Here is a 20979-nt window from a genome sequence, read left to right on the forward strand (position 1 = left end):
TTATATTTGAGGGATTTTAAGTATGTTTTTTTCTTTTTTTTTTTGCTGTAAACCGTATGTGTTCACGGCTGACTTGCCTCGTCTGAGAAACGAAAAACCCGAGTTTCCGGTGAAGAACCCCCCCCCCCCTACCCGTATGAGACCGGCTAACTTTTTTCCGACCTTTAGTCGAAAGAGACCAGATAAAGGTTCCTCACGTCGTGGACGGGAATCGAACTGGGGTATTTCCGACCAAAGGGTTTCGTCTATACCGACTTTCATCATTCAAGTGCTAATATGAAAAGGGCCAGAGAGAGAGGGTTACATTGTCGAACGGAACAGATGATTTGGAAAGATATGAAGAATTTATTATTATTATTATTATTTATGATTACATGGCTCTCTGCATTACATAAAAAACTTTCAACCAGCTTTTAAAGTTTGCTCTGAAACCTATTTCCTTTACTACTTGAAAGATACACTCATTGCTCACTGTCTCAAATACTATTTCAATCTCTAGATTTAATAATTTGCATGTCCTGTTTATCAAGTAATAGTACTCAGTGGCGGATTAAGGATAGTTGGGGCCCCTAGGCAAATTATATTTGGGGCTCTCCCAAAAACATAATAATAAAAAAAGAATAAAAAAAAATAAAAGTTAGGTGGCAAATAAATGATTTGTACTTTTGAATTTTTTGTACTTCTAGATTTTTCTGCCCGTTAAAGGGTTAAAGGATGATAAATAATAAAACTTTTTATTTTATTTTAATTTTTTAAACATTTTTTATCAGTTTTTTTTTACAATTTTACAAAGTTTTTTTTTTTTACTTGCACTACACTCAATTAATGAAAACACGAAAAGTCAGACTAAAAAGTTATTATTGAAACAAACACCTCACTCTTACACGATTCAATAACAAATGAAGTGAAGGATCAACCAGGCGAAACTTCCTATCTTGGCAATGCAATCAGTTTTCGTGACCTCGAAGCTGTCAAACAGCACCGTGCGCCGACATTGGTAATACGGTTTAATTTAAAGCATAGATAGTGCGCGCTGTTCAAAATACGTATTCAAACGTAATAATTGTTTTGAAAAAAATTTCGTTTAAAATAATCAAGATTTTTATGATGTTTACTGAAAACATTAATCTATTTTAAAACACTATAGGAAAATGTCTTGGCTTGGGGGTTCCCACCAAAGCTTGAGGCCGCTAGGCACGTGCCTCACTGCCTTAATGGGTAATCCGCCACTGATAGTACTCATATAAACATCTCAGATGTGTTGTGGTATCTGCTATATTTCTTCCTTTTACTGCTAATTTTTGGCAGGTGATAAAAGTGTCTGCAGAAATTTCAGTATTTTGTTTGTGAGAATTTTTGAAATTATTTTATAATCTGTAATTAAAAATGTTAAATTTCTCCATTTTTTTTATATTCTTCATTTTTCTGGATCGGAAACTTTTAGTATTAAGGTGATGTATTTCTGGTTATGTCTGCGTTTCTAACATTTCATTAATCATCCTCATAAACAAGTTTTCGAACTTTTGAAAATACCGTTTATAAAATTCACTGGTTAGACCATCCGGTTCAGATTTTCCTGTTGAGAGATGCTTTATCGTATTCTTGCATTCTGCGATTGTAATGGAGCAGATGTGAGTTTCTACTTCCTTCCTCTGGGTAAAAATAATATCAATATATTGCATTATTTGGTATTACTCTCTTTTTCTGCGAATAGAGCTGTAAAATGTTCGTCAGGAAACTTCAGTAAGTCTGCATCTTCTTGCAATATTTCTCCTTGATAATTCAGTGCATTCTTCCTTCTTCTTTGATTATTATTTATTTCAAACAGTCAAGCAGTGAATGTTTGGCCTTCATCATTTTCTACGGCTTTTAAACATGCCGTAGCTATGCACTTTGTATTTTATTTCCTTATATTAGTGCTCTATTTTAATTTAAAAACAAACCCATTTCTGTTTTTACGTATATGCTTGCTGTGTCTGAGTGGTATAGGCTAGATAATTTTTTGAGATCTTCTTTCCCCTTACGCTTCTTTTAGCTTTATTTTACTCTCTATTTGGATAGCTGCCTTTTTGATATTTAGTTTAAACGTTTTTCTTGCGCTTGTTACGTTTTCAAGTTTTTCGGCTTCTGTTATTATTTTTTTCACTTTTGTATGAAAATTCACTTTCCTTGGTTAGCTTTTGATTAAATTTCCACAATGGAAAGTTCCGATTAATAAATATTTTTTCATTTTTTTCCTTTCGGGAAAACTGAAGTTTAGCCTCTACATTCTATCTATTTTAGATGCATCACCTGGAGCGAAGTGAGTGAATTCTTTTTTCATCGAATATAAAAACCTGAATACATCAGTAAGTTCACAGTCTTTAAATATGTTAGCATGTACCTTTTGTGATACTTCAGTTATTTTTTCGTGGTATTTTATCTTATCTTCATTGAAGTTCGTGTACCCTGATACTATAGCAATGTTTTTCGTTTTTTTTTTTAAATTTAAATTTAAATTTAATTTTTTTTTTTTTTTCGATGATGTTTGTCTCAAAACAATCTTTTTTCTTAAGGTTTTTTGGTTCATATACATTAACGAGATTGCATACTTTGTTTTCGAACACTATATCAACTTCTGAGAAATTATACCTTGTGGCTACCTCATGAGAAAGTAACTGAATATTATCCAGATTACGCTTTGTTAATGTTTAACCCAGCCACTGGGGAGGGCAAATTAGTCTTCTCGGTGCTGTTCCCAAGTCCGGATAAATGGAGAGGGTTGGCGCCAGGAAGGGCATCCGACCATTAAAAAAAATCCATGCCAAAACCGAGGATGAAATGTTGAATAACAGAGAAAGGACCACGGCTAGGGCATAAGCCGTAAGCGACGCGCAGTTCTGTCGCCCGAGGACTGTGAGAAGTGGGCTAGGGCTAGTGAACTAAGGACGGGTTCGGCTAAAGAAGCGAGTCCAACAGAAAGAGAGTGTGTGTAAAGTAAGAATCGGGTCGCTGAATGTGGGTACGATGAATGAAAAGAGTAGGGAGATAGTGGACATGATGAGAAGAAGGAAGCTGAAGATCTTGTGCGTGCAGGAGACAAGGTGGAAGGGCAATAAAGCAAAGGAGCTGGCGGAGGGATATAAACTGTTTTATAGCGGTGTGAATGAGAAGGGAAGAAACGGAGTTGGAATTATCATCGATAAGGAGCTGAAGGGTGGAGTCTGCGAGGTGTGCCGGAAGAATGATCGGATTATGAGCGTTAAACTTGAGATGGGAGGAAGTGTGACTACTATAGTGTGTGGCTACGCCCCACAAGTAGGTTGTGATGAGGAGGAGAAAGAAACATTCTGGAGAGAACTTGAACAAGTAGTAATGAGAATCCCTGATGGTGAGAGAGTGATCGTCGGAGCAGATCTGAATGGGCATGTAGGAAGGCGACGAAGCGGTGAAGAAAGGGTACATGGGGGTTGGAGTAGTGGTGAAAGAAATGAAGGTAAAAGAATCATAGAATTTGCTGTGGCCTTCGATCTGGCTATAGCTAACATGTGGCTCAAGAAAAGAGTTGGGCATCTGATAACCTATAAGAGCGGGGATAGAATGAGTCAGATTTACTATATTATGTGCCATAGGAAACATCTGAAGGAGGCGAAAAACTGTAAAGTGATTAATGGAGAAAGTGTCGCGGCACAGCACGGGTTGGTTGTGGTAGACTGTGATATACATAAAAGGGGAAAAGAAGAATAGACGGAAGTGAATACACTTCCGTCTATTAGACGGAAGTGTATTCACTTCCGTACATTAGACGGAAGTGAATACAGAGGAGAATAAAGTGGTGGAAATTGGAAGAGGAAGGCCCAAGGAATAAGTTTAAAGAAAAGGTATTGAAAGAAATGAAGTTACCAGAGGATGTGGAAGAATGGAGGGACATTAATAGTCGGAATATTAGAAAAATTGGAGAAGAGGTGCTTGGTATACATCAGGAAAGGGACCGCCTGAGGATAAGGAGGCATGGTGGTGGAATGAGGAGGTGCAGTTGGAGATCAAGGAAAAGAAAGAGGCAAAGAAAAAATGGGACATGACTGGAACTAGAGCCAACAAGGAAGCATATAGATTAGCAAAGAAAAATGCAAAGAGAGTTGTGGCAACGGCGAAAGCGAGGGCAGTTGACGAAGTTTATGAAGAACTGGAGAGAAACGGTAGTGAAGCTCAGTTGTTGAGAATAGCGAAAGCCAGAAATAAGGCCTCGAAAGACATAACATCAGTCAAGCAGATAAAAGATGTCTCAGGAGTAGTATTACAAGAGGAGGACAAAATCAGAGAAAGATGGAAAGATTATTTCCGTAAACTACTAAATGAGGAGAATCTGAGAGAGAGGTGTGAGGATGGAGAGGCAAACGAGAGACTGGTGCAAGACATAAGCAGAGGAAGTGGATTGGGTACTGAGAAAAATGAAGAATGGAAAGGCTGTGGGGGCAGACCAAATACCGGGGAAGTGTGGAAAAGTTTGGGCAGTGAGGGCGTGGATATGTTATGGGATCTGATGAGGAAAATAGCCCAACAGGAAAAGATACCAGAGGAATGGAGGAAAAGTATTCTCATCCCAATCTACAAAGGAAGAGGAGATGTTCAAGACTATGGCAACTATAGAGGGATCAAGTTGATGTCACACACATTGAAGATATGGGAAAGAGTAATTGAAGGTAGGATACGGCAGGAAACGAAAATTGGTGAGGAGCAGTTTGGATTTATGCCAAGAAAAGGGACAACGGATGCGATATTTGCGCTAAGGCGATTGATGGAGAAATATAGAGAGATGCAAGTGGAGCTTCACATGGTGTTTATAGACCTGGAAAAGGCATACAACAGAGTGGCCAGGCAGGAGGTATGGAGGTGTGTGAGGAAGAAGGGGGTGTTGGAGAAGTACGTGAGGTTGGTGAAGGAGATGTATGAGGGAACAGAAACTCAGGTCAGGTCTAGTGTCGGCATGACAGAAAGGTTCCTCATCGTCGTAGGGCTACACCAAGGGGTCAGTTCTGAGCCCCTACCTCTTTGACCTGGTCATGGATGTACTAGTGGAGGATGTCAAGAAGGAGGCACCATGGAGCATGCTGTTTGCCGACGACATTGTTCTATGTGAATCATCTCGAGAGAAGCTTGAAAATACCCTGGAAGAGTAGAGAGGCATGAAAATTAACCGGGAGAAGACTGAATATATGTCAACGGGGAGTGACGAGGATATGATCATACAACTTCAGGGTGAAAGGCTAATTTCAGGGAGGAAATTCAAGTACCTTGGGTCGGTCGTCGAGAGGAATGGTGACCTGGACGAGGAAATACAGCACCGAATAACATGCGACTGGATGAACTGGGGGAAGATGAGCGGGGTTCTGTGTGACAAGAGAGTGAGTTGTAAGAGGAAAGGAAAGCTGTATAAGATGGTGGTGAGGCCGGCGATGCTTCTTGGCACGGAGACGTGGCCTATAACAAAGGCACAGGAGAGGAAGATAGAGGTAGCAGACATGCGGATGTTGAGATGGATGAGTGGTGTGACAAAGAAGGACAGGATAAGAATGACTACATTAGTGGGACGGTTAAGGTGGGACCAATTGGCAAGAAGATACAAGAAAGTAGGCTGAGGTGGTTCGGACATGTAGAGAGGAAGGGTGAGGAGTATGTTGGTAAACAAGTGGAGTATATGGAGTTGGAGGGAAGGAGGAAGAGAGGCAGACCCAAGCTCAGGTGGAGGGATAAGGTGACAGAGGATCTTAGGGAGAAAGGATGGAGCCCGAAGGACGCCCTGGACCGGAGAACTTGGAAGCGGAAGGATAAAGATCGGTGCGCCGACCCCGTTTAACATGCGATAAGGCATAGTGAAAGAAGAAGAAGGCGCTTTGTTAATGTTATTAATTTTCCACTATTACTTTTATTTTCAAATTCATAGATTAGAATATAATAGGGAGTAATTCTTTTTTGAAATTGTTGTATGGGTTCTATAGAACAAATTTTTTGTTTCTCGTAGCATTATAATGTCTGGAAACGATATATAGATATTCGATTTACTAGTAGAGTATTCCATAATTAATACCAATACAATTTAGGCTCATCATTTTCATGTTGTTATTTATATTATTCTCTGTACGGAATTTTTCACTTCCTGTTTTTTATTTCTTGCTCTTGTGATATTTGGAGCTACTTTTATTTTCATACTTCTCTGTTTTGGATTACAAAAGCCACTCGCCATCACTGGCGATGTATATATATTGTGCCTCTCTGCGATTAGAAGTTAGCAGTTGCTCTAGATATGTCCCTTGTTTCTTCATTTTTTGTAATTCGAATTATTTCAAGTTCCAGTCCAGATTTTGTTTCCAGAGTATTTATACATAATTTTTTTTAATGCATTCACCTGTTTTTCTATTATTTTTTTTTCAATTTCTTGTCCAGATTTTGTTTTCAAGCATATTTTATTATTTTATTTTTTTATTACTTTCTTCATTTTTTCTGGTTGTTTCAGTCTGTTCTGTAGCATCATCTTCAGGTGAACCTGGACTTCGATTTTCTCTTCAGTTTTTCCAGTACATTCTGTCAAAGGAGTAGAATTTATCTGATTACCTATCTGTGGCATGACCACCTTATCTTGATCATTTCTTGCTTTTGACTTTCTTGCTGATTCTTTATCTTGCACATCATATTCCAGCTCTTCCATTTCATGAGCTTCCACTTTCCTCCTTAAAATAGAGACATATGTACTTCCAGTACAATTTTCAGTCATATGTCCGATGCGAAAGCAATTCCCGCATTTTGGTCTACACACTGCCTTCCCAGGTTCCCAATTTTCGTACTTACGGAGCATGAAGATATTCTTCCGGAGAAAACAACAATTCCCGTTATCTTCTTTACAATATGGAATTTTATATATATATATATGGAATAATATATATATATATAAATAAATAAATATATATATATATATATATATATTACCACATTTTTCCAAATGGAATACCTCCGTACCGCAATCGGAAAAACGATAGTATGTTGTACCTTTCGATTGGAAAAGGCCGAAGTTCGATTTTCGTCCTGACGGGAGGAATCGTTATATGGATTTTTTCAATTGAAGGTGAGTTAGCCAATCAAATAGGGTAGCAGAGTTTTTTTCTCCCGGAAACTCGAATTTTTCATCCCACATACAGGAAAATCAGTCCTTCAGAAGACACGCAATTTACAGACAAAAAATACTAGTGGTGGTGGTGGGCAGTAGATGGCATTGATGTCGATGATGATGGTAATAGAGATTCGGTGTATGGTGGATGGAGCGGTGGAACGGAAACTTGTATACTATGTATCCTCCCTTGATGAGTCTTTGGACTCCTTGGAGATGTCAGGAAATAATAGTAATAATAAAAATTAATAATTCAACTAATTTATTTGGGATATACGATGGCATCCAGTGCACAATGATGTCTACCTTCCTGGAAAAGTTTACCTTGATAATTTCACACGGTCCGTTCGTCATTTTAATGTTACTCATATTTCGACCTTTCTTTAATAGCCAACTGTTTGAAAAACATATATTTCAAATGACAGGACTATGTAGCTCGGTGGAAGTAGTGCTTGCATTCTCTGCACTAAGCGGCACAAAGATAGACTTAAGTCTAGTCGCTGACTGGAGGAACTTGTTCTAAGCCTTTCTTCGACTGGTTCCAGAGTTAGTTGGTCTTTGGCACGGGCAAGTGGGTTTTTCGTCTCGTTAACTTAAGAAAATCGACCGTAGAACCCTCATTATTTCAGTCAGTAACATAACCTGTTAGGTACCAAGAGAGAGCAACACTTGTGTGCTCGTCTCTTCATCGGTGGCCGCTTATAATTTACAGTCATGCGCCAGCTATCTCTGATTGGCTACTGGTGGAGACTGAACAGTCTACTCAGTTTCCAAAAGCTTTGAGTTAAAGGCCTCGCCTGCTCCCTATAAGAGAAAAAAGGCATTAGCTGATTTTCTTTTTTATTACTTCAAATGACCAAAGTGTCAACGTCACATCGGTTTCTTTCTTTATCTAAATCTTTCGTTATATCCTCCTCTGTAGGGGCTAAACTTTGGGTCGCATTTCAAAATCGTTGTTTTTGACTAGTCTCTTTCCAATGGTAAGTTTAACGATTTTAAAAGAATAAAGAATTCATTTCAGATTTTACCAGTTTCATGCCATTAACTAGGGGTGTATGGAGTGTCGAGTAGAGATAGTACCTCTCCACTTAATTAGATAGTCGCACATAATTTGGTTCAGCTGAATTAGTTCTCACTGGATACTCAGTTCTCACTTATGGCTCCAAGAAGCTACAGTAAACTGGTAGTGGCCACACCTTGATAAATTGTGTCGACCCACAGGCTAAACTAAGTCAGGGTAGCCAGATATGGTGATCTCAAGCAGCGACTGTATTCAATGAATCTGCTGAAACAGCATCTGTACTCTATGTTAGGAGCGGCTGAATTCAGGTCAAGGAGTGGTGGTTGACACGAAACTTAACCATTGAAACTGAATGAATTCAAACCAACATAAAGATGCATGCTGGCTCGACCGTCGCCCAGTCAAATATGGGTCGCGACCACTATTAGGGAACCAAGATAGTGAAGGTGAAAAATATGTTATTGGAACAAAACATCACTTAGTAGACAGGAAAAACATAATAAGCATGGGAACATAAGAAGCGTTTACCAGGAAGGAGCATTGGAAATACTACTGCATGAATTAAACAACTACATTTGGGAAGCGATTGGACTCTGCGAAACATGGACTAGAAAATGGAACTTTTCACCATATACAGTACAAAATTTTAATTTCAGGCAGGGAGGACAACAAACACTAAGATGGAGTAGCACTTATATTAAAACCAAAGCCTCAAAACTCTCTATTGTCTTACAATGCTTCCTCACCTAGGATAATTAAAGCAAGATTCAAAACATCAATTGGATTAGTGACTATTATTCAAGTATACTCACCAACTTCAACATCATCAGAAGAAGACTTTGAGACGTACTATACAGATCTGCAAAAAACAGTATAGCAGACATCAAGCCAAGATCTCCTAATTGTAATGGGGGACTTAAACTTAAAAGTAGGCAAAGACTGGGGTATCTGGCCAAGAGTGACCGGTCAGTTTGGGTATGGAGAAAGGAATGTGTGTGGCAAAAGACTGCTAAACTTCTGTTCAAATAATACACTAACAGTAACCAACACTTTCTTTAAACAACCAAAACCTCAAAGAAAATGGACATGGATATCACCAGACAGACAAACCAAGAATATGATCGACTATATTATTGTAAATCAAAGATGGAAATCAAGCATCCTAAACTGCAGATCCTTTGCTTCAGACTGTGGATCAGGCTATAAGTTAGTACTAGCAATCCTAAGAATAAAATGAAAATCTGAAAGGACTTTTAGAGTCAAAAGGAGACTTAATATAAATAAACTACATGCAATAATATTCTAAGACAATATTAGAACAGAACTATAACAGAAATGAATATTATATATTAATCAGAGAAATCAGAAAATTAATTTAAAGAGACAAGAATAACTGGTTAGAAGAAAAATGCAAAATGGCAGAGAAGCTATCAAAAGAAAATAAACTCATGGATTATATAAATAAATAGATCAAATTAGTAAGACACGGACAACAAAAATGATAATGATTATTATTATTACATGTCACCTGCTAGGAGTCCAAAGACTCATCGAGGGAGTGCATTTACTCAATAACTCTCGTCTCCACCATTCAGTTCATCAACTACAACGAACCGCAACTACTTTCATCATCCAAACTAACGCCATCTACCGTCGATCACCTCTACTAGTATTTTCACAGATAATCACAAACATTTATGCCCACAGCCTTTTGGCTACAGAGCGGATACACCAACCACTCGGCCAGCCAGGCCGGCTAATAAAAAACAAAGAGGGAGATTTAATTGAAAGTTGAACAAAAAGAATGGCGAGATGGGAAGAATACGTTAGAGACTTATATAATAAAATCAGCTCTCAGGATATTATTATTCCAGCCACTGAAATTGAAGAGGAAACAAATATCTTTACCAAAGAAACAATAGCACACAGCATAGATAAACTTAAAACTTGGAAGCACCTGGTATTCATCAGATACCAGGTTTCTGAATTCTTAAAAGCAGGAAAATAACAACTTCTGAAACCATTAAAAACATTATTTGGAAGGATCTACAAAAATGAAGATAACTTATTGATTGGACCAAATCAGTTATAACTCCTATATATACAAAAAAAAGGAGATAAAACAGAATGCAATATTTACAGAGGCATTAGCCTCCTCAGTATTTCAAGTAAGGTTTTTACGAAAGTGCTCCAATTTAAATTTAAATAAAATAAAATAAAATAATATCTTTTTTAATGAATGTCACATTCTTAAAAAATCCGTAATTCCTTTTATTTCCAAAAGGGAGTAGGCTAGACTGTTTTAGCTCTAACTTTTACGCCTAACCTAAGGCCATCAGTGATTTTAACATTCATCCTCAGAGGAGAATATTGCAGACAACTCCCGTCGAACTAGTTCATTTCAGTCAAGAATCGAACTTCAAAAGGCTTAGATGCAAATGCCATTTTCAGGGGGAAACGTCAGGGGCCTGTACATAGACATTTTCCTTTTTGTATCCCTACAAGTGGTCCGATCTGAAACAAATCTTTGCGAGTTCCAAATTTGAGTAAACGTTATTGAACGACAAAAACATTATAGGTGCTTTTGCATTTTGCGTAACTACCTTAAAAATGTCAAAACTCCTGTTTTCTAAGAAAATGCTTTGAATTCTTCCAGAGTTCAAGAATAAAATGTCAGATTTTTCATGTCGTTTTTTTGAATTATTACATTGTTTATGCATGGTTACCTACTCCTTAATGTCCTGCAAGAGATAAAGTTTTATTTTGGTTATAGAGCTCTCCTTTTGTTACGAGCTGTGATGCGATATCCGTTCATTCGTTTCAGTTCTTCCGTTTGACCATTGGAATTTTCTGGCCGCTGTGTAATCTGTAAGTCAATGATATCATCTTCTAGTTACTATAAACTTATCTCTCTCTTTTTTTTCTTCTTCTCGTGCACTTGTGATATATGACGTGGCATTATGGTTAACATTAATAGCATGTGATCACTCTACATCCAATAAGCTTCAGATAAACTGGAACTCTAGTGCTGATCTTCAGCAAGCGTTCACCGTGAGTGCGTGTGTACGTACTCGCAGCCTGGGTTTAGGAATCTCGTTTCTCTATCTGTTTAGCGTGTTGTCTGTTGGATGATTTGCTTAGCAAAGTATCGCAATCAATAAAATAACAAATCCAAAAGTAAGTGTTGGAGTTTTCTTGCTCTGCGGAAGTTGTTTGTATGATGCAACAATTATGAATTTCCCGAATTCTAATTTTGTTGTATAACGGTGAACATGTGTGATTTGACAGGAGTCCTTTCCCGTTTGATAGGCGGGGGGAGCACTTAAACGTCTGCTTTTAATATGTTTCATGACTAATTTTTATGGTACTGTTAAACGAATTGATACTTTTAGCATGATTTTATGAAATTGTTCGGAATTACCGCTTTTGGATAATCAGAAAGATTCTATTTAGTATATTTTCATGCTTTCCTTCCCGTTCCGATTTCCATAACTTTGCACTTTTCGCTACATCTGGTAGGAAATTCAGTATAGTGTCATTAAAAGTTTAAAATGTTTGGACAAAGTTCGAAATTACACAAACAGTTTTTGTATATAATTGAAGAGAAATATTACTTTCTAAACAAATCACAAGAAAAAAATTGTATTTTTTATGTCATATTCAGCTGTTTTTCTTTAAAGATATATTAAGAATGAATTTACTCAAAACGGTAGCTTAAAACTTTATTATTGGCGAGTAAACTGAATGTTAATGTTTATCGTCGAATTGCTATTAAGCCCCCACCCCACATTTAACCCAAACTAGATGAAGTTGTGCTGCTGATATGAACAAAATTTTATCATTGCCTTTGGCACTTATGAAAAAGGTGATCGACGTGGTGCGGTGCGGATATTGTTTATGCTGACCACGAGTTGAATGCGAACAGTAAACGTGGCAGTGTCCGATCTGGCCTTGAGCATCCCATCGTGACTTATTTAACTTTCTCGCGTATTACAAGCTTGCTAATTCATGTATTTCATTATATAAAACATATAAAACACCGGGGTTCAGAATGGCGAAATATTATCATATTTTTCATTATATAAAATATTATTTAATAAAAATTTTTCGAACTGTATAAATTGATACAGTTCGAAAAATTTTTATTCAATAATATTTCAGTTACAATAAGTTATATATATATATATATATATATATATATATCCTCACATACCCATTTCAGTTTTTTTTTTTTTTTGTGGGTAGAAACTTGTTTCATGATTGTTTAAAATGTTGTGGTAGAGCACTGGCACCACTTCATAAACATGTACCGCTTGTGCTAGAAATTTAAGTTGGAGTGGAATAAAGTTACTGAATAGATAGATAACACAACACAATTAAGAATCAGTCTGCTATGCCTTTCCATCTGAAATTCATCTAATATTTCAACTTCCATTGTGAGGATGCTGCAGTCCCTTTAGGACAGGAGGGATCTCTATAAAAACTTTTCAGCTACTGGTAAATTAGCTGGTTTCATATGGAGGTGACAGGATTATTATATTGGTTTCATAGCCTTAATTAAATCGAATTCAGTCCAACCAAATCAGACAATATTTTAATCATCTGAGTTTGGGTGTGGGGGGTACACTTTTCATTCTCTTATTACTCATACCATCAGTGAACTGGCAGATAAAGCTCTTATCCAACTCATAATTTTCCCAGTCGTCTTCAGATAGTGAGTCAAAAAAAAATTGGTGAGGCCTGTACTTACCTTTATTCGCACAATATATGTATCATACTTCTCATCTACCAACAGAGCAGTCACCTCTGACAACCCATTGTACTATTTCATCTTATAAGCAAAAAATTGTAGCATGCTTGCACCTTTGCCAACCACTCTTTTACAGTTTTCAGGATTGATCCCCTGCTCTCACTTTACAACCATGCATTTGAAAGTCTTCTGTGTCAATCCTGTAAAACTCCTGTGATAACTTTGTATACTGCTATTATAACCCCTCTTTTCTGCCTGTTCACCCTTTGTAACCTTTAGTCTGACCTGATAGGAGGCATTATATGTAGACCAGTTAATCTTAGTCACTTGTCTCTGGTTCCTCTAAATTCATGTAGCCAGATCTGTGCACAGTAATCCAGATGTGCCTTTATTAAAACCTTATAACAAGGAATAATAACTTTTCTATCCCTGCTTATCAGTTCTACATTCAAGTAATCTGATGAGCTGTTATGACCATCTGTGCATTATGCTCTCTAAACTTCAACTCCCTGTCCACAGTTACTTCCAAATCCCTAGTCTCATCACTTTTCTATAATTCACTGCAGGGATCATATAATATGCAACTTGTGATCTCTTTTCAAAGTGAATGACCTTGCATGTTACTACATTAAACTGAGCAGATATCTGACCAGAAATGCTCACATATAGAAGTAAAGAAGTCTTTCCATTGCTATGCTGAATAATTCAGAAGGCCTGGTTAGATGGTAGAATGCAAGATTATTATGGGCAGCTCCAAGGAGTCCTTAGGCTCATCGAGGGAGGTCCAACATCATGTCAAGAACAACTATTCAACATTCGCACAGTATCTATCATACTTCTCCTTGAACTCATTTACAGTCATGTTTGGAGTAGTTTGAAGATGTTTGGAGTAGTTCCCATCTGTAAAAATAAAGGAAATAAAACAATATTGAACTAAAAATTTATGCAATCACATTTGAGAAAGAGGCTAGGAAAAATTGTGGAAGAGAAACTTGGAGAAGAACAAGCTGGATTAAAGTGAAATATCTACTCATACCACTTCAGCCAGCATACTATTTGTAAATTCTTTAGCTAAACTAAATATGGTTTAACTAATATGGCATGAGAATCAGCAATAAAAAGCCTAAACTATGAAAATATCGAACTTTATCTGCATTCTCCATGGAAATAAGTAAGTTTCCCAGCTATTTAGTCCCAATTTTTAGTGTATTATGGTAAATTAAATATGTAAATAGACAGTAGAATAAGCAAAGCTGGTTTGGTGGAGACCCTTGTAAATAAATTTATATGAATAAAGAAATTAGCAAAAACACTTAACTAGCAGTATACAGCAGTGTTCAAACCAATTTTAACTTGGGATCTAAGAGCTGCTGGAGATCTGTGAGGTCATAGATATGAGTGAGAAAGTTATGAACAGAAGGTATTAATTTGCAGAATGAAGATTCCAGGATGGAACTGTACTTTAGCATTCAGGAATTTGAGTAGAATCCAGATGTGTGAAGAGTAGAACTAATCTAAGGTGGTATTGTTACTTAAACAGAATGGGAATACAAAAGTTAGCAAAACAGGCATAGTTCAGATTTTTGATGGCAAGAAAAAGACTCAGAGGACAAAATTTAAGTGGATTGATGGTCTGAAATGCCTTAGAACAGAAATGTAAGTTCAACAATATTCTAATACTGATACATAATAGACTAATTGGAGGCAAATAGTTGATAGGAAATTAATAATAATGTAAACTTAATCAGGTAGTACTCTTAAAGTATGCTATACACCCTTTGAGGATATTATCAGGAAACTGATGATGAGGGAATGAAGTAAAGGAAAACTTGGTGTTGAATGGCAAAGCAGATGTCAAGAAGTGATAATCATAGATTATCATGGTCATTCTGCAAATTGCAATAAGATAAACGAATTTGCAAGAAGGAAGGGAAAAACAATTCAGATGTTTAACAAATGAAAAAGGAATTCTGCTGTTAGAAGATTCCTTGAGAACATTAGGAGAAATATGTTTGGATAATAGAAGACCTAAACATAAGCAACACGAATGAAACAGATGACCCTTCAATATTAATGGAAGTAAAAACATATCAATTCCAAATTTAGCTATAACGGAATGTTAGTTAGGAAATAAAGTTGTCATCCAATGAACAAAAATATTTTAATATAATAGTTTTAGGCAGCTATACCACGTGAAATGGGAGGCATTGGAAAATGAAGCTGTGAGGAAGAATTTTGCAGATGACATTTCTTCCAGGTTCAAAGAGATTCCCAAGCATACTGCAGATGTTGAGGAGGAGTGGAAGCTGTTCAGAACAGCTGCCACTGCCTCTGCACTCTCATGCTGTGGCAGAAAGCAGCTCAGCGTGGCAACGGGCAGTGAGAAAAGGACACCTTGGTGGAACCAAGAAGTCCAAAAAACTGTCTGGGCAAAAAAGGAGTCCTACCTTAACATGGCTTAGGGTTAGGTCACCTGAGATGCGTTTGTGGTACGCTGAGGAAACGAAAAGCTGCTTCTGAGGCAGTAAAGATAGCAAAGCAGAAGGCTTGGGAATCCTTTGGAGAAAGATTAGACTCATCCTATGCAAATGCAAACAAAGTATTCTGGCAGACCATCTGCTGCCTTCGAGGGATGAAATCGCACAGCAAGGGCAATTAAGGCCTCTGATGGTGCACTTTTAACAACCGAGAAGGATATCCTCCACAGTTGGAGGGAATACTTTGAGAGCCTTCTTAACCCGGGTGGCCCAGGAGACACATTGAATCAGGTTACTGATTCAATGTGTCTCCTCCTATTCATAAGGCTTAGCAATTTACATTCTCTCTATCTGTCCTTGTACTCCACATTCCCAAGACAATGGTGAATCATCTTCTCTGGAGCTATCTTTCTAACATATCCTCATCACCATGAAAACCTGGTGACCAGATCTGTGCACAGTAATCCATATGAGGCCTGATCAAGGTGTCAATGATGCGTTGATCTGCACGGATGATCTGTTGAATTTTTTTTTTTTTTGAAATTTTTGTGGGTTGTGCTGGTGGATAGTCACCCCAGCTTTGCGTAGTCCTCCGAGGTGGTTCTGCTCTTAAAATGCAAGTGCCACTCAAAACACTGAGTTTGGCTCATGGCTTCGTTTTGATGTGCCTCTATGAAGTAATTCAAAGGTCTCTGTGGCAGATTTCTTCAGTTTTACACAAAATTTTACATTTGTCCTTTGTTCCAATTTTCATGGCAAAATCAATGATGGCACAAACACTTGATAAGAATAACGCACGTTACACAAGTTCTGGTGTGCCCAACTCAATATCACATGGCAGGCTGACTCAACAATGTCCACACCACTGACACCTGGTGGCATTATTATTATTAAGAGAGATCTCCAGGGAGTCAGAGACTCATCGAGGGAGGCCACATACTACACACACCACTTATCATGCATATTCTTGAATTCATTCACACTGCTAGCACTCGCAACATCCAATGGAATGTTGATGACTCGAATTTTGAAAACTCGAAGGGGGGAGGGTTCCGTCCTGGCGGCTATGGCGCCCAATCCACCGAGTTCCGGACTGACTGGTAGGCCGGTTCTCCTTGAATTCTGATGACTTGAATTTTGAAAACTCGAAAGGGGATTCCTCCCCCACCCCAGAGTTCCGGACTGGTAGGCCAGTTCTCCTTTAATTTTGGAGAGGGTCCCCCCCCTGTGCCTACGGCGCCTAACCCCCTGAGTTCCGGACGGGTAGGCTGGTTCTCCTTGAATTCTGATGACTCGAATTTTGAAGACTCGACACTCAGGCTAGCCCCTGAGTTTCAAAACGTTTTAAATAACTTGACAAAAAACATGACACGAAAACGTTACCAAAAAGGCTTAGCATTTTATATTATAGAGTAGATATATACACATACACACATCTGTGGATAATTTCGGTCACTCTTCTGCATGTGTGGTGCTTGCTGTGCAGACTCTGTATCATATCACTGACTGCTCCCCCACACTCCTTCCCTGGAGACCTCAGGAACTTGCATTAACTCCCAGGTAGTGCTATCGATTAGTTAACTGAAAACTGTCATTTTATTTACACACACACACACACACCGCTTGGAAAGAAGTCAGTGGATATGCACCCATGGGCAAGGTGCATTGTTCCATGTAACAAGTCACATGGCGACTTGTTACATTCTGCATGTGTGGTGCTGTGCAGACTATGCATCATATCACTGACTGTCCCCACACTCCTTCCCTGGAGACCTCAGAAACTTGCATTAACTCCCAGGTAGTGCTATCGATTAGTTAACTGAAAACTGTCATTTCCCCCCCCCCACCCACACACACACTTGGAAAGAAGTGAGTAGATATACACACCTATGGGCAAGGTGCATTATTCCATGTAGCAAGTCAAGTGTTTATAGCCGGTATAAATTGAAGGAATATGATGCTCCCAAGTCAATGCAACTGTGTCCAAATGAAATGGCTGTTAGAAGGGAACTGATGGAGTTTGAAAGAGGCATTGTGATAGGATGTTGCAGTCCTGTCTGTTCAGCAAATTGTTGATAAATTGGGCCATCCCAGATCAATAGTCAGTGATACTATACTGAGATGGAATCGCAGGGAGTCAACTGCAAGTGCTACTTGCAGTGGATGACCAACCCCACTTACTGAACGTGACTGTAGGATACTACGAAAAATAATATGGTTCTTTGGCTGACACATTGAATGCAGAGTTTCAGGCATTGACTGGGACACGAATCTGCACAAAAATATTCATAACCTAGGCTCAACATTGGTTTCCATGGTCGTGTTGCAATATGCAAGCTCCACATTACCCGAATCAACATGCAGTGTCATCCAGTGATGTAAAGAATGTGTACAGCGGAGTGGGGCTTGGAAAGGTGTTTATGTAGTGACAAATCACGTTACACCTGTACCGAATAAATGGGTGGGAGTGGCAATGCCTGGTGAACATTTCTTACCAGAGTGCATAACCCCAACTATTAAATTCGGAGGCAGCGGTGCGATGTTATGATCCTGTTTTTTCTAGTTTGGCTTTGGACCTCTGTGGTGCCACCAACATTGAACTCAAAGTATCTGAACATTTTGGATAATGTAATGCTTCTTGCATTGTGGTGTTTCTGTGGAACTGACATTGTCTCTTTTAGCAAGACAATGCACTGTCATAAAGCTGCTGCTGTAACTGCATGGTTTGTGGACATGAACATCACACTTGACTGCCTTCATAGAGCTCTGATTTCAACCCTATTGAACATCTGTGGGTAAGGTCAAGGGATATAATTAATTAAACAAGAGTATAATTTCTTGGTATCTTTAATTTTGCATAAAAGCTGTTATTAAATAAGATTGGATATTCACTATCATACAGGTAGCAGTAATTTGTGCATGGAGGAATATCTCAGAATGCTGAAGTTGCTAGTGGTGTATTCCAGGAGTCTGTTTTTGGACTGTTGTTTTAAATTGTATGTCAGTGATATTTGGGTAAGTTTGAATTTTGATAAGAAAGAAATGAGGAAATGCAGTGTAGAGACCAACAGGGTAGGAAAAATGGAGACAAGTTGGTAAGGAATTATTACCAGATTAACCACCTTACCGGCTATAATGGATCAAATATGCATCCTCATACGTTTCATATCCATCATATATTTCAAAGTAATATCAATGGTATTACAATTTTAATATGCACTTCACATCTATGGTAACTTGGACGTATATATATACGTCCTGGCCGGTAGCGTGGTTAACCTTTTCACTGTTAGGCTTGAGTTATCTTGAGTGCAAGTATTCTTGAGTACACTTTTGCAATTAAAAAAATTGTGCTGAAACAGCTAATTGAATATGTGTGAATTTTGCAGGCATGTGAAAACATTATTATGAATGTGATTCAGTTAAACTCAAGCATTTCTGTCTTCTCCTGTTTGGAGGAAAATATTTGCACTCTGGTGTACAGCAGAAGTCATTTCCCTGCCAATGTATCACTTAGTCATTGTCTTCACAGGAATAGTAAATATAGTGTGTGTATGCTGACCATAAGGCATGCAGTTTTGAATGAAAAAAATCTGGAAAGAGAGAAAGACCAATTGGCACCTATGAAGCTTCATTGTGTAAAGAATACCATAAAAATAATGTGAGCAATTGACAGCTTAGACACAATGAGTAGTTCTCCCCATTCATGTGTCGTCTCCTATGTAGGAGGTTGACCACATGATATGACTCGTGGTTACCTATGGGCGTAACGACGTGGTGAGGACCCTATCTCTTCCACATATTGTCGTAAGTATCCATGACTGTAATCCGTGTGTGTTCACGGGCCCGGTTTGACTGTTCTGAGGGACGAAACACCAGAGTTTCCAGGTGAAAAAACCCTCTACCTCCATATGAGACTGGCTAACTCACCTTTAGTTGAAAGAGACCAGATAAAGGTTCCTCATGTCATAGACGGCAATCGAACTCGGGTCTTTCTGACCAAAGGGTTTAGAGTAGTTTTACCAAATACTATATATTAGGACTTGAAGTAGTACAGAAACTTTTGTATTCATATCTTGCACATAAGTTTCAGAGCTTATTCTTGGACACCATATAAAGTAAATATGGGGAAAAAAACATATTTATAGATTTTCAACTAACTTTCATGAGAGAAATGTTTCAGAACTTCAGTTGCATAAAATGGGATATGCATCACCTGGTGACCAATTCTCCATATTGAAAGGACATTTCTCAACACTGATTTTCCCTGCCAAATTTTACAAGGTATTAATGTGTGTCAAAACATCTTGTTTGAAGAGAAGCAGGGGAGATTGAGCATATGTGTGACAAATATTGGTGCCCTGTATATCTACACCATTTTGCAAAGTATCATAATTGCTAAATTTTGAAAACACAATGAAAGTGATGCAGTTCAGTGTGGTATGAAAATACTGAGCAAGATTTTAATAAACATAATGTGTCACAGTTTTGGTTAGCCTAGAATTAAAAACAAAAATAGCATAGTTTTACATATGGATTTTAATTTAAATTATCTAAAGGAAATGAGTAGATAAATTGGCCAGCTTTTTATATTCTCAGAAGTGAAAGGGTTAACATGGATGATATTTTTCATAAAATGGGGGAAGTGAGATGGGACAATTGTCTCTCTTTATACAACAGGAAGTTGTATAAAGAGGGTGAATAGGGTGGTGGTGAGGAATAGTTTTTTTTTGCATGGAGAGTGGTGGGCGATGGAATTCATTGCCTGAGAGTGTTAGTGCAGAGATGGTAAATACATTTTAAGGCACAGTATGATGAGCTATGTGACTGTGGGACCTCTTACAAGTCTGACTCTATGGCTGCTTGATGATAATTTTCTTTAGATACAAAATTAATAACGGAAAAACTCACATAAAAAGATTATTTAATAGTATAATTTTCGCCTGTGTGTCACTGGCATCTTCAGTACATTTTAAGCTCAAATTAAACAATAACTGACAATTCCAAAAAGTGCCACCTAAGTAGCTAGTGTAAGATAACTAAAAAGGTCAATAAATTTTCTAACAAAAAATAAAATAAATAAATAAAAAAAAAAAAAAAAAAAAAAATATATATATATATATATATATATATATATACACACAATAAAAAGTTAGTACTTTATAATTCAGCTAATCTTTCCTATCTCCCATAAACGGGATAGACGTAAACCATCAGATCTGTTTAAGTTAGGCGAGTGAAGTAAAGTTTCACATGTTTCTTTATAAAGCCGTTCCATGAGGAGCCAACTTTTGTGAAGGACTTGTCTTTTTCCAGTGAACTCTGTCTAGTGATGATGGCATGTTCTGCAAGTCCAGACTGTTCAGGTTCAAGGTATTGAATATAAGACTGGTGTTCTTCTAGCCGAATAGAGGCAGATCTTCCTGTTTGTCCAAAAAATAAGATAATCTACAAGAGCAAGGAATCTGGTAAATACTTGGATAATTAAGATGTGGAAACTTGTCCTTAGGAGAAGTGAGAAAGTGGAGATTTTTCTGAATGGTAATGGTCGAAAGGCAACAAAAATATTCAGTGGTTTTAAAACTTTTGC

The 20979-nt window shown here is 37.8% G+C and overlaps 1 protein-coding gene across 1 annotated transcript in view; it reads left to right on the top strand.

Moving 5' to 3' along the window:
- Nucleotides 1-11195: 11195 nt before the first annotated feature.
- The window catches only part of LOC150101607 (uncharacterized), a 278417-nt gene continuing 268633 nt past the window's right edge, over nt 11196-20979 (top strand). The window contains exon 1 of the mRNA XM_090399855.1: nt 11196-11339. The gene's annotated coding sequence lies outside the window, so the exon portion shown is untranslated. The remainder of the gene's footprint in view (nt 11340-20979) is intronic.

Source organism: Typopeltis vanoorti, chromosome 11, assembly GCF_054136105.1.
Source record: "Typopeltis vanoorti isolate ZY-2024b chromosome 11, IOZ_Tvanoo_1.0, whole genome shotgun sequence".
NCBI classification, from domain to species: Eukaryota; Metazoa; Arthropoda; class Arachnida; order Uropygi; family Thelyphonidae; genus Typopeltis; species Typopeltis vanoorti.